Source organism: Mustela nivalis (genome assembly GCF_964662115.1).
Source record: "Mustela nivalis genome assembly, chromosome: 12".
Classification (NCBI taxonomy): domain Eukaryota; kingdom Metazoa; phylum Chordata; class Mammalia; order Carnivora; family Mustelidae; genus Mustela; species Mustela nivalis.
The window spans coordinates 35,449,552-35,465,350 of NC_139031.1; the positions used below are offsets into that span (position 1 = coordinate 35,449,552).

General features: G+C 35.7%; 1 protein-coding gene across 1 annotated transcript in view; it reads left to right on the plus strand.

Moving 5' to 3' along the window:
* SAMTOR (S-adenosylmethionine sensor upstream of mTORC1) overlaps positions 1-15,799 on the plus strand; it is a 104,690-nt gene that overhangs the window by 70,136 nt on the left and 18,755 nt on the right. The gene's annotated exons all lie outside the window — the stretch shown is intronic.

Here is a 15,799-nt window from a genome sequence, read left to right on the forward strand (position 1 = left end):
GACAAGGATAGTTAGAATTAATGCTTCTTACGTGATCCACACTATCTAGTAATTTTTACCTGCTTACTTGTCATCTATAAACTCTAAAAGTTGGCTTTAGAAAATTTTCTCATGTATATTTGACTCATGGATTCAAGAAGTGATAATGCTATTTATACATGTACTCTAAAAATGTGTTTTGTCTTGTGTTTTTCCCTCAAAAAGATATGAGATAGAAACCCAGTTTTCCCTTTCCCTTACTTCAAACCAGCAGGGTTAATAAGGTCTAGAGCATTGATTTTGACCATTTTAACCATAAAAACTTTTTTTTTAAAGAAACAGTTTATGGTCTGGTCAAAGGGTGTAGAAGTTGTAGCCTCTCAGTATCTCTTATGTCTGCTTTGTTGGCCCTTGATTGGGCTCTAGAAAATATCTACAGCTCTGTAGAAAGCACTTTGAAAAAACTACTGTTGTAAACTATACATTTGGGTAAATATTACCAGCTTCTCTTATGAAATGAGTAAAAAATTATACATAGAGAATACATTTCCCTCTTAATATATCTGAGACATTTAAGATGCTGTTGTTGACACTGGCAGCATGCCAGAGAGAAAATTATATAGGAAATTAAATCCTGTATTTCCTTACTAAACTGTTTAACCATGCAGGGTGGGAATTGTGGGGAAAAGAGTAAAGAAATACGATTTTATACTATAACTTGTTGAAAAAGAGAACAAAGACAATATTGAATAAAAAACAATGTGGGAGGGGCACCTGGGTGGCTCAGTGGGTTAAGCCGCTGTCTTCGGCTCAGGTCATGATTTCAGGGTCCTGGGATCGAGTCCCGCATCGGGCTCTCTGCTCGGCAGGGAGCCTGCTTCCTCCTCCCTCTCTCTCTGCCTGCCTCTCTGCCTGCTTGTGATCTCTCTCTCTCAAATAAATAAATAAAATCTTTAAAAAAAAGTGGGAAATTTAAATAGAAGGTTTTTTGAACAGGCTATACATTTATGCATATAAGGGTTTTTCTTAATTTTAAATTTAAATTTAAAAAATTTTAAAAATGTTTTCTAATAATGAAATTTTAAGACTCTCTTTATAAGAGTCCCTATATAAGTTTTTATAAAGAAACCAAAAAATGAAAATTTACTGAGGAATTGAACATTTCAAAGAGCCATTAGGATATAAAGGAAGCATATTCGTGCCTGGGTGGCTTAGTTGGTTAAGTGACTGCCTTTGGATCAGGTCGTTGTTTGGGGTCCTGGGATTGAGTCCTGTGTTGGGCTCCCTGCTTAGTGAGAAGCCTGCTTATCCCTCTTCCATTCTCCCTGCTTGTGCGATCTCTCTGTCAAATAAATAAATAATCTTTTAAAAAAAAAAAAAAAAAGATGTAAAAGAAGCATAAAAGATAAATTTTTTAACCGAAATTTTTTTTAAGATTTTATTTTTTAATTAGAGAGAGTATAAGCAAGTCAGGGGAAGAACAGAGGGGAAGGGAGAGAGAATTTGAAGCTGACTCCATGTTCAGCATGGAGCCCAACATGGGGCTTGATCCCACAACCACGATATCACGACCTAGGCTGAAACCAAGAGTCGGATATTTAACCAACTGAGCCATCCCGGTGCCCCGCCAAATTTTGTTTTCTAATCAGTATGTTTTATCACCTGACAGAATGTAAATGAGGAGAGGTAATATAGATATGCTGAAAATAGAAACTAGTCCAACAGTATTTTCCTTGTTGAAAAAGTCCTTCAGGAAATCATTTGCTTCCTAATAACCTCTTGACCTGTTTTCTAGTAAGAAAAAGCTAATTTTCCACAAATTTGCATTACTATCAGTAATATATGCAGCAGATTTTTTAGTTGTGTTTCTCTTAAGGTATGGTAATAGATATTTTTTTAATAGCTCAAATCTTTCCACAGTCACATTTTGCATGTGGAAAAAATAGCTTTTATATAGAGTACATTTAGAAAAATGTGTCCAAATACCCCCAGAATACTATCCAGAGAACATACACATATTTCTAAAGTACTGTCATATACCACAAAATTTATTAAGACTGTTTAATATGTTATCATACCTACTGCACATTCCTTTTGAACATTCTTAATTTTGGTCATTTGTCTATTGTGGTTGAATTTGGTGTTAATTTTGTAGCGATGTTTCAGAAAATTATATGGCTGTGATGGGTCATAGATTGCTATGGGAAGAGTATGGAAAGTGAAACCTGAGAAAAGCCATCTGAGAGTAATAGCTGTCTTGTAAGGGAATTTAAGGAGCTTATCCTAACAGTGCTAAACATGAATTCAGAGAAGGAATCACAAATACTAATATTATAATCAATTCGATGGGGCCGCTTAATATTTCTAGTTTGTATCTTGGCTATACGTCAATACTAAGTACTATAAACTGAAGTAAGAACTAATTATACTTTAATAATATGATCCAGCGATACAAGACTATGTCTACTTTAGTAAGTCATCAGAGTCCAGAAAATTTTTTGTAGGCAACTGAGGCAGCTTTCTGAAAGGGAGGAAGACAGAAAAGTTTCTGCTTAGTGACTCCTCCATTCTCATGAAGACCACCTGTACTTATTAAAATTGAATTTCACCAGATACCTTTTAATATTTAAAGAAAATCCTTATTTTGCTTAAGCTGGTTTAGTGGTTTTCTGTTCTTGCTGCTAAACTGTAGCAGATCAAGACAGTGATTCTGTAAACCTTGTCTTCATCATCACTACCTATACGTAGAAGTTCAGGATGATGCAAGTGGGAATCTGTGAACCCATTCTGAATTGTATCAAACTGTGATTTGTGTGTCGTATGTGCATTGTTTCTAGGGGTGGAGAGAGCCATAGATTTCTTCAGATGCTCAGAGAAGTCTGTTACTCAAAAAGATAAAGAATACTGGTAGAATACTGTACCCCTTCCCTCCCCAGTGACAGAGTCCCTTTCTGTCTCTGTATTGAAACAGAGGCAACCTTTGGTTTATTATATCTGGATCTCACAGTGCCATAATTAAGCAAGTTTATATCCTATATATGGCATATTGAAAAGGGAGCCCCTTGGAGCTTTTCTGCTGTTAGGTATATAATCTGATAGATGTTTATAGAATTTGACCCTTAAATATACTAGGTTGTAATTTTTTTCCTAAGAAGTCTTAATTTTTGTTCATTTATTTACAGCTAGAAGTTGGTATGGACAAATGTGAATCAGTCAGAGGAGTGCTGTTTTATTCTCTCAAGATCTGATCTAAAACTCAGAATGGCCTTTGGAGGTCATCTACTCCAGCCTTTTATTTTTTTTGATGAGGAAACTGAGATAGAAAAAAATTACTAAAATTTCTAAGGTCACTTGTTAGTAAAGCATGAGTAAAGATGGAGTTCTGTTGATTATCTGTCTGCAGAGTCTTTTTTATTATATCTAACTTTTGATACTGTGTTTTGGTTTTTTTTGTTTTTTGTTTTTTACTTTTAATTCAGTTAAGTTAACATACAGTATTATATTAGTTTCAGGTGTATAATACAGTGATTCAACAATTCTTTACATTTCTCAGTACTCATCATTATATGTACTCTCAATTTCCTTCACCTATTTTACCTATCTTTCCATCCATCACCCCTCTGGCAACCATTAGCTTGTTTATAGTTAAGAGTCTGTTGTTTTCTCCTTTTTTGTTGTTCATTTGTTTTGTTTCTTAAAATGAGTGAAATCATATGGTTATTCATCTTTCTCTGACTTATTTCACTTAGAATTATACTCTCTAGATGCATCCCTATTGTCACAAATGGCAGTATTTCATTTTTTTTTATACCTGAGTAATACTGCATTCTCTATAGAGCACATCTTCTTTATTCATACATCTATACTAATGGACTCTTGTGTTGCTTTCATATCTTGGCTATTATAAATAATGCTGCATTAAACATAGGGGTTCATATGTCTTTTTAAATTGGTGTTATCATATTCTTTGGGTAAATATCTAGTAGTGGAATTATTGGATTATGTGGTAGTTCTACTTTTTAATCTTTTAGGAAACTTCATACTATTTTCCACAGTGGTTATGTCAGTTTGCATTCCCACCAACAGTGACAAGGGTTCCTTTTTTTTCCACATCCAAAATTTGTTTGTTCGTTTGTTTTTTAATTTTAGCCATTCTGACAGGTGTGAGGTGATACCTCTTTGGGTTTTTTTGTTTTTGTTTTTTTAAGATTTTATTTATTTATTTGACAGAGAAAAATCACAAGTAAGCAGAGAGGCAGGCAGAGAGAGGAGGAAGCAGGCTCCCTGCGGAGCAGAGAGCCCGATGTGGGGCTCGATCCCAGGACCCTGGGATCATGACCTGAGCCGAAGGCAGAGGCTTTAACCCACTGAGCCACCCAGGCGCCCAATACCTCTTTGGTTTTTATATGCATTTTCCTGATAACTGATGTTGAGCATCTTTGCATGTATCTATTAGTCATCTACATGTCTTCCACCAGTGTTCTTTTACTCCTGTAACATTTTATACACTCTAGAATGCAGTCATTGCATTTTATTCATGTTACATAATTGCATGTGTGTCTTCTTCATTGCACTGAATTCCTTGGGTGTCAGGACTCTTACTGAACTTGTTATTGTATGCTCCTAACCAAAGACCGACAGGTGCAGTAGATATTCATTAAATGTTTGTCATATTTTAGATATGTATACATTTGAAGCTATTTTTTAAATGATACTAAATTAGATCTTTGGATTTTTTTGTAAGAGATTTTAAATCTGTTCAGATAAGTAAATTCAAATGACTTCTAATACTAAGCAGTCTTTACTATATATGATTATGGCTTTTTATTATAAACTTTTAAAAATTGCCTCCCAATTTAAAATTTACATCACCAGAGTTGTTCAAAAAAATTCAGACCATGAATTTATTTAGAGAAAAGTGGTTGTACAATGGTGGTATCCTTGGTTGCCTGACAGAAGCAAAAATCAATACTTCTCAAAAATCTTCATATATAACAAAAATAAACCACTCAGAGTAAATAATTAAGCGTGTATGTGAACAAAGTGCCATGATCTAAAGCCAGCAGACAGCAAAAACAGATCTAGAAAGGCCTCAGATACTAGAATTTATAGCATATTTTATAAAATAAACTATATTTAAAAGGGAAAAGAGGGACACCTGGGTGGCTTAGTTGGTTAAGTATCTGACTCTTGATCTCTGCTCAGATCATTGTCTCGGGGTTGTCAGATCAAGCCCCAAGTCAGGCTCTGCACTGCGAGTGGAGCCTGCTTAGAATTCCCTCTATCCCTTTGCCATTCCCCACTCCCTCTCTTAAAAAAAAAAAAAAAAAAAAAAAAAAAAAAATTTACTTGAAAATTTCTACAGGGACTAGAAATGTTAAGGACTTATTAGCCCTTTGCAAAGCTATTAAAAACTAGAACTTGTAGGGGGACCTGGGTGGCTCAGTCATTAAGCATCTGCCTTCAGCTCAGGTCATGATCCCGGAGCCCTGGGTTCGAGCCTGCTTCAGGCCCTCCCACCCGACCTGTTTGTGTTCCCTCTCTCCCTGTCTCTCACTCTCTGTCAAATAAATAAAATCTTTTAAAAAATAAAAACTAGAACTTGCAGAAAAAATAAAATAATTAAAGTAACTCAGTATAGAGCATGAATTGAAGAGGAAACTATTGAATTGGATGAGACAGAGTAAGTGAAATTATTCACAATGCCATGTACAGACAGTATTCAAAAAATAGAATTAAGGGGCACCTGGGTGGCTCAGTGGGTTAAAGCCTCAGCCTTCGGCTCAGGTCATGATCCCAGCGTACTGGGATGGAGCCCCGAATCGGGCTCTCTGCTCAGCAGGGAGACTTCCCCCCGGCCCTCTCTCTGCCTACTTGTGATCTCTATCAAATCAATAAAGTCTTTAAAAAAATAATCAAAATGCTGAAAGACACAGATAAAATGATGAGAAAGTCTAACCTCTTATTAGAGTTGCAGAAGGAGAGGAAAAAAATGGGAAAGCAAACCCTTACTAAAAGAAATCTAAGGATGCATTTTAGGCAGACAGAAAATGAACCCAGATGGAAAGCCTGAGGTAAAAGAAGGAATGAAGAAGCAAAAAACTGGTAAATTTGTTGTAAATATAGATATTTATAAAATGGAATACACAGAAAGACTAACATTAGTTGTGTGTGATAGATTTAAGTATCCTGAAGCTTTTGTATGGTCTAGAAGAAGGCTGCAGTTATTCAGTAGTTAAATATACATTTTCCTAAAAGAATAGAAATTGTAAAATTTTCAAATCAGCAAAATGAACGAATATACATACACACATACACACACACACACACACACACGTGTGTGTGTGTGTGTTAAAATTTTAAAGGAAGAATCTAAAACCAATTCTTAACTTTGCCTATACAATGGATGCACTTGGGGAACTGTTAAGAATCCTAATGCCCAGACTTTATCCTACACCAGTTAAATCAGGATGTCTGAGATTTTAAAGTTCTCAGGGTGAAAAGAAACAGAACAGGTGAACAAATGGAAAAGTGTAAAGAAAGATAATCGATATAAATCAACATATGTCAGTAAATGACATCAAAATCTAGGTGGCTCAGTCTTTCAAGCATCTGACTCTTGGTTTCGGCTCAGATCGTGATCTCACGGACATGAAATCAAGACCCTAGTTGTGGTCTGCCTTTTCATAGCTTGTTCCTCTCCCTCCCCCGTGCCGTACCCTCTGTGCATGTACGCGCTCGCTCGCTCTCTCTCTCTCTCTCTCTCACTCTCAAATAAATACATAAATAAGTTTTATGTATTTATTTCAGAGTGAGAGAGTGTATATCAGGCTCCATGACCACTGCAGAGTCTGCTTGAATTTCTTTCTCCCTCTACCCCTCTCCCTCATGTGTACATTCTCATTCTCATTCCCTATGGCATAGATGCGTGTTAAACATTTGATAGACATACTACACAGATCATACTGTGTTCTCAATGTAAGAGGGCACGTGTTATTTTGTCCCATTCTCAGTGATACTAAATTAAATCATTTGACTAAAGTGGTATCTACCACATTTCTTCACTACAAAGGTTTTGTTTGTTTTTTAAATTTATTTATTTGACAGAGAAGAGAACAAGAGAGGGGACACAAGCAGCGGGGGTGGGAGAGGGAGAAGAAACAGGCTTTCCCTCTGAGCAGAGAGCCCAATGTAGGACCAGAACCCTCGGATCATGACCTGAGCAAAAAGTGCCCAACCATCTGAGCCACTCAGGCACCCGTTGGATAAATTTTCATAAAACATTTTATAAAAGTTACATGTATGGGTGAAATGAATATTACTTTGCAGTTTTGAGGTGCACTTTCTATTTTTAGCCATTAGAGCAAGTTTATCATGTTCAAATGTTCTTCACTGCTTTTTAATGCTTGGTCTCTCAGTTCTTGAGAAGGTATTAAAAGTCATCCATTTGTGGCCGCCTGGGTGGCTCAGTGGGTTGAGCCTCTGCCTTCGGTTCTGGTCCTGGTCTCAGCGTCCTGGGATTGGGCCCACGTCAGGCTCTCTGCTCAGCGGGAAGCCTGCTTCCTCCTCTCTCTGTCTGCCTACTTGGGATTTCTCGCTCTGTCAAATAAATAATTCTTTAAAGAAGAAAAAAGTCATCCATTTGTTTTTAAGAAAGCAGAAAAGAAAGATCTCTGTAAATTGATTTGAAAGGAATTTTTTTTCATTTTTGCAAAACAAAACCTCTCAGGATGGAAAATCAGAATTAATAAAACCTCAGAGGATTTGGAAATGAGGTGGAGGATTTTAAGGAAGGGATGGGACATCTAAGTACACCTTCCTTTGTATCCCTGCTTTGTAGTTCAGACCTTTTAAAGTCTATAATGTTTTACATATTCAAAAAATAAAATTAAATCATAGGGATAATTAAAAACACAGAACAAAAAGAAGAGAAAGTAAGGAACCTAGTATGTATCAAGTAACAGAGAGGAAAAAAATTCAGTAGCTTCTGAATATAGCATTCTGACTATAATAATCTTAACAAGGCAATATTTTAAGGAAAAGAGAAATGCAAAGAAATCCTGAATTTTACTTAGTATGTTGCTGTACTACTGCCTGGTAGAGGCAAAAGGAAAGTTTTCTGTACAGAAGAGTGAGAACCAATGAATATATAAGCTAATAAGATTTTGAAAAATTACCATTTTCTAACAACTACAATAAAACAAACTTGATAATAAGCAAAATCTTTAATGGATGCTAAAGCCACTGGTGAAAATTACCAAGGAACAGGAAATTCATTCAGTGTTCATGCATAACCCCACAGTATACAGAAACCTTTATATTGGGGGTGCCTGGGTGGCTCAGTGGTTAAGTGTCTACCTTAGGCTTGGGTCCTGATCCCAAGGTCCTGGATTTGAGCCCAGTGCTGGGCCCCCTGCTCAGCAGGGAGCCTGCTTCTCCATCTCCCTCTGCTGTTCCCCCTGCTTGTGCTATTTCATTCTCTGTCAAAGAAATAAAATCTTTTTTTTTTTAAAAAAAGTATAAAACAAATGTGAGTCAAATGAGTATATTCACTATTTTTTTTTAATTCAAATATAGTTGACACACAATGTTAATGTTAATTTCAGGGGGACAGCGTAGTGATTTGACAACTCCATACCTTAGGCTATGCTCACAATAAGTATGCTTCCCAGCTGTCACCATACAATGCTAGCACAATACTGTTGACTATATATTCCCTATGCTATGCGTTTTATCTCTGTAACTTACTCTATAAATGGAAGCCTCTATCTCCCACTGCCACTTCACCCATTTTATGCACCTCCCCTTCTCTGGCAACCGTCATTTTTCTGTATTTTGGGGTCTATTTCTGGTTTTTGTTTATTGACTCATTTGCTCTTTAGATTTCACATGTAAATGAAATTGTGAAACTTTTCCTCCTCTTTCTGACTTACTTCACTTAGCTTAATATCCTCTAGGTCTATCCATGTTGTTGCTTTGGCAAGATTTCTTTTTTTATAGCTAATACTCCATTGTGTGTATGTATGTGTACACATGCACACATACATATATACTATTGTATGTATTGTAAAATATATATGTATTTATTGATTATGCATGTATACATACACATATATATGTATATGTATGTGTGTGTGTATATATATATATATAATCAATCACATCTTTATCCATTCATCTGCCAGTCAGAAACTAGGAGTTGCTTTTGTATCATGGCTATTTTAAATAACACTGAAATAAACATAGGGATGCACATATTTTTTCAAATAAATATTTTCATCTTCTTTGAGTAAATACCCAGCAGTGGAATTACTGGGTCATATGATATTTCTATTTTTAATATTTTGAGGAGTTTCCATACTGTTTTCGCAGTGGCTAACCCAGTTTCCATTCCCACCAGCAGTGCATAAGGATCCCTTTTTCTCCATGTCATTGCCAACACTGTTCTAGTCATTTTGGCAAATGTAAGTTAATAGCTCAACTGTGGTTTTGATTTGCATTTCCTTAATTAGTGATGTTGAACTTGTTTTATGTATCTGTATGGCCATCTATGTGTCATCTTTGGAAAAATGTCTGTTCATTTTCTCTAACCAATTTTTAATTGAATTATTTGGTTTTTTGGTGTTGAGATGTATGCCTGAGGAAATAGATAAACAAAAATGTCGCTAGGACCCATGTCAAAGAGATTACAGCCCATGTTTTCTTTTAGAAATTTTATGTCTCACATTAGGTCTTTAATCAATTTTGAATTTCTTTGTGTATGGTGTAAGAAAGTTGTTGAGTCCTTTTTTTTAAATTTAATTTTGTCAGTGTTCCAAGATTCATTGTTTATGCACCACACCCAGTGCTCCATGCAATACATGTCCTCCTTAATACCCACCACCAGGCCCTCCCAACCCCCCACCCCACCCTCAGACCCTCAGTTTGTTTCTCAGAGTCCACAGTCTCTCATGGTTCATCTCCCCCTCTGATTTCCTCCAACTCACTTATCCTCTTCTTCACCCAATGTCCTCTGTGTTATTCCTTATGCTCCGTAAGTAAGTGAAACCATATGATAATTGACTCTCTCTGCTTGACTAATTTCACCCAGCATAATTTTCTCCAGTCCCATCCATGTTGATTAAAAAGTTGGGTATTCATCCTTTCTGTTGGAGGGATAATACTTCATTATATATATATGGACCATATCACCTTTTTGCTTATAACTGTCTGGTATTCCCATTTATTGAAGAGATGGTCTTTTTTCCATTGTATAATTTTTGCCTTCTTTGTCGTAGATTAATGGACCATTTTGGATTGCATTGGTTTCTCAACTCTTTTCTTTTCTGTTGATCTATATGTCTGATTTTGTGCCAGTATCATACTGTTTTGAGTAGTACAGCTCTGTAGTAGTATATCTTGAAATTTGGGATTTTGATACCCTCAGCTTTTTCTTTCTAAAGTTCTTCAGGGTCTTTTGTGGTTCCATACAAATATTAGTATTATTTGTGCTAGTTCTGTGAAAAATGTTGTTGGTATTTTGACAGGGATTGCATTGAATCTGTAGATTGCTTTGGGTAGTATGGACATTTTAACAGCATTAATTCTTCCATGGGTATGGACTATCTTTCCATTAGTCTGTGTTTTCTTCATTTTCTTTCAACAATATTCAATAGTTTTCAGAATACAGGTCTTTCCCCTCCTTGGTTAAGTTTATTCCTAGGTATTTTATACTTTTGGGTGTGATGGTAGATGGGATTATTTTCTTAATTTCTTTTTCTGCTACTTTTGTGGAAACACAGCCGTTCTGTATATTAATTTTGCACTGAATTTATTCTGGTAGTTTTTTGGTGTGATCTTTAGGACTTTTTATTTATACTATCATGTCATCTGCAAATAATGAGTTTTATACATCTTTCTTACCAATTTGGATGCTTTTTATTTCATTTCCTTGTGTGATTGCAGTGACTGGGGTTTCCAGTACTATGGTACATAAAAGTGGTGAGAGTGGACATCCTTGCCTCCTTCCTGATCTTAAAGGAAAAGCTTTCAGTGTTTCCACCATTGAGTATGATGTTAGCTGTGGGTTCTTCATATATGGCCTTTATTTTACTGAGGTTTTTCCCTCCACACTGATTTTGAGAGTTTTTATCACAGATGTTATGTTTTGTCAGGCATGTTTCCTCCCTCTGTTGAAATAAGATTTTTATCCTTTTTGTTGATGCGTTGTATCACATTAATTTGCAAATAATATAGCATACTTGCATCCCTGAAATAGTTCTGCTTGATCGTGGTGAATGACCCTTTTTTTTAATGGATTGTTGAATGCGAGATTTGCTAATATTTGGTTGAGGTTATTTGCATCTATGTTTATCAGTGATGTTGGCCTATAGTTTTCTATTTTGTAGTGTTTTTGTCTGGTTTTGGTATCAGGCTAATGTTGGCCTTGTACAAAGGTTTTGGGAATCTTTCTTCCTAATCAGGTTTTTGGAATAGTTTGAAGATTACAAGTATTAACTTTTCTTTAAACGTTGGTGGAATTCACCTGTGAGTCCATCTAGTCCTGGACTTCTGTTTATTGGTTTGGGGTTTTATTGGTTTTGTTTTTGTTTTTAGCTGATTGAATTTTATTACTAAAAAATCAGGGTATTCAGATTTTCTATGTTTCAGTCAGTTCTGGTTGTTTATATCTAGGAATTTATTTTTTTCTAGGTTTTCCAGTTTGGGGCATATAATTTTTTATAATATTGTCTTAAAATCTGTTGTTACTTCTCTTTCATTTCTGATTTTATTTATTTGAATCATTTCTGATTTTATTTGAGTCCTCTTTTCTTTCTTGATAAAATTGATAAGCCTTTAGCCAGACTTGTTTATATTTTCAAAGAACCAGCTCTTGGTTTTATTGTTTTCCTTTGTCAGGTCTCTTCAATTTATTTTTTAACTAATCTTTGTTATTTCCTTTCTTGTACTAACCCTGACCTTTGTTCTTTTTTCTTCTTTTCAAGTTTAAGATTAGATTGTTTGAGCTTTTTGTTTTTTGTGATAAGCCTGTATCACTATAAATTTCCCTTTTAGAACTCCAAAGATTATGTGGACCACTGTGGTTTTGTTTTCGTTTTTCTCCACATCCCTTTGATTTCTTTAGCAACTCATTGGCTGTTGAGTAGCATATTGTTTAATCACCACTTGTCTTTTTTCCAGTTTCTTCCTTGTGACTGGTTTCTCATTTCATACCATTGTGGTCAGAAAAGATGCACGATATAATTTTACTCTTAAATTTATTGAGACTTGTTTTGTGGAATAACGTGATCTGTCCTAGAGAATGTTTCCAGTGCACGTGAAAAGAATGTGTATTCTGTTGTTTTTGGATGAAATGTTCTGTGTATATCTCTTCAGTCCATCTGGTCTGATGTGTTGATTTTCTTGTTTTCTGGTTTTCTTGTTGATTTTCTGCCTGTATAATCTATCCATTGATGTAGGTAGGGTGTTGTTAAAGGCCTACTGTTGTATTACTCTCAAGTTTTTCCATTTATGTCTTTTTTTTTTTTTTTTTTTTTTTTTTTTTTTTTGATATACAGAAGTCACAAGTAGGCAGAGAGGCAGGCAGAGAGAGAGGAAGAAGCAGGCTCCCTACTGAGCAGGGAGCCCAGTGCGGGGTTTGATCCCAGGGCCCTGTGATCATGACCCGAGCCAAAGGCCAAGGCTTCAACCCAGGTTGAAGCTGGGTTAAAACTGAGCCACCCAGGTGCCCCATTTTGTTAATTTTTTTCCTGTATTTTGTAGTTCTTCTCTATTCCTCTTCTCTTGCTCTCTTTACTTGTGACTAAGACTTTCTGTAGTATTATGCTTTTCTTTCTCCTTACTTTTTTCTGTTGTAGGCTTTGGGTTTGTGGTTACCATGAGGTTCACATAAAGCATCTTAAGTATATCAGTGAAAACCAGGACTGTTTTAAGTTCTTGATAGTAGGTTTTTTCCTTTCAGTTTTTTAAAATATATCATGTCTTCTCTGTCTTGGAAAGTTTCTCCTGAAAAATCAGCTGATCACCTTATGAGGTTTCCCTTGTATGTGATTTTTTACTTCTTTCTTGCTCCATTTCTCTATCTCCAGCCTTTAACATTTTAATTACTATGTGTGACAGTATGGACCTCCTTTATGTAACCAGCAGTGAAGCATGGTATTTTTAAAAGTAACAGTTATTTCGGGGCACCTGGGTGGCTCAGTGGGTTAAAGCCTCTGCCTTCTGCTCTGGTCATGATATCAGGGTCTTGAGATTGAGTCCTGCCTCAGGCTCAATGCTCAGCAGGGAGCCTGCCCCCTCACCTCTCTCTCAGCCTGCCTCTCTGCCTACTTGTGATCTCTGTCAAATGAATAAATAAAACCTTAAAAAAAAATAAAAGTAACATTTATCCATAATGGAAAAATGGTAATACCATCAAAAAATGAGATACCAAGAAATACAAATCCAACAAAAGATATGAGAGACAATTAAAAAAAAAAAAAAAAAACTAAATAGAGGGAGAACTATGCCATTTCCATGAATTAAAAGATTCTCAGTATGGTAAAGCTGTGAATTCTCCCAAAATGATCTTTACATTTAGTGTCCTTCTCAAAAATCCCAGTGGGATATAGTGTATGCAGTTACTACTATACAGCAATTAATGTTAATTAACTGGAGAAGTGCAGATGACTCTTACAAACAATATGAAATGAAAGAATGTCACAGAAGCAAAATACAGTATAAAACTGTATTGTTTAGGGGTGCCTGGGTGACTTAGTTGGGTAAGCATCTGCCTTTGACTCAGGTCGTGATTCCAGGGTCCTGGGATTGAGCCAAGTGTCAGGCTCCTGACTTAGTGGGAAGCCTGTTTCTCCATCTCCCTCTGCTCTTCCCCTGGCTCATGCTCTCTCACTCGCTCTCAAATAAATAAAATCTTTAAAAAAATTTTTTTTAAACTCTCTCTTCCTCTCCCTCTGTACATCCCCACTGCCCACTCTCACACTCTATTTCAAAAAAACAAAAACATACTGCTTAGGCATGTGGTCATAGGTCGTAAGACTATAAAAGGAAATGCAGAGAATGATTACCATGAAATCAGGATAGTGGCTGCATTTACACAGAGGGATGAAGGATGTCCTCAGGGAGGGTTATGCTTTCAGAGTGTGGGCAGTGTTTCATTTCTTGACCTGGATGGTAATTACTTGGATGTCACTTTGTGATTATTCTTTAAACTGTAAATATGTTTGATGAAAATAAAAAATTAAGAAGCTGGACTAAAGAATTTGAAATGGACCTAGGTACATACTGAGAATAAATCCATTATACTATTATGGGTGGTTGTATCATAATGTTGAATTAACTTGAATGATTTAGAATACTCCATCCAGATAGAAAATTTAATTTATGAGAACTTTTTAAGAGACCGCCAGGAATTTGCTAGCCAGTTTACCAGAATCTACTAGCATATAATTTAATATGAGGCAAATTCTGCTCTTACTGTGTTCAGGAAGATCATTACTGGATTAACCACAAAAAAATTCCATCTGTAACATTAACAGCTAACAATATTTACCACTTTTGAGCACTTGCCATATAGCAAATATTGGTGAAGCATTATAAATGCATTATCTATTTAATCCTGGAAACAACTCATAACTGTGGGCACCATAATGGTCCCCATTTTACACAGGTAAAGGACAGAATCAGGTTTTGATCCTTATTTCTTGTTCTTAGTCCCTGCAATCCTTACTTGAGGCTAGGGTATCTAAGAGTGTATATGTTATTATTGTTACAGATATTCATTTATTCTGACTGGTTATGATTTGGGTATTCAAATTTGTGTTCAGCAGCAGATGTCAGCTAAATGCCAGGAATTTCTATGACCCCTATCTACTGGATCATTTGTTCTGTTTAGCAGCTTGGACCCTGTGCCACATATGTTTACTGGTGTCTTTCTGCCTTGGAACCTAGTATATTGTGATATATCAAGTATCACCAAACTTAATTCAACTTTACATATCTTTTTTTGTTATATGCATCATCCAAGCTACATATTAAGCTGCTTTCTTGGGCTGCAGTACTGGAAATTACCTCTTTGAGCAGCTCTTTTCACTGGCAGAGCTGCTAGCTATCCCTTTCAAGAATGGACATTAATCTAGAGGGCATTATCAGAGGTATTGAGTCTTTTTATGGATAGGGAAAATGAAAGCCCTCTATACCCTGCCACATACTCTATCAAACGAGTCCTATTCATTTATTATCAAACGGTGATGGTAGTCATTTCTATAAAGTGTTGGGCATTATGCTCTTCATAAAAAATATGACTCTTATTTATTGCCAACTTTGTTATTTTGACTTACAGTAGGTTTTTCAGGAGCTTAAACTTCTGTCTATAGTTTTAACGTCTCCCAGTGGATCCAAAGGAAACTGGTAGCTAAGGTATAAGGAAGAGAAGCTGGACTGGTTCACTCTGCCCTTTATACAAGATTCATGTTTTCTTTCCTTTGTATTTTTAAAGGAAATTATCAAAGGAAATATGTCTGAAGTTTAATTTTATTATTGCTTTAATATCTGAAAACTAGGACTACAGGCTTAGGTCCAATAAAATCCAGTTTCCTTTATCCTTACTTGCTACTACATAAATTGATGGTGGTTTTAGATGACCAACTTTATACAATAGTAGAAAAAGAAGATATACAAAACCAGAAATGACTATTTTTGGCCATGAGGAAAGCTCTTGCACATGCATAAAAATTTTTCACAATTTTAAAAATACTATTTATAATGTTCTTTTGATTCCTTTAAAATTTCTGAGACAAAGTGAAGGCCAAGGACATTGTTA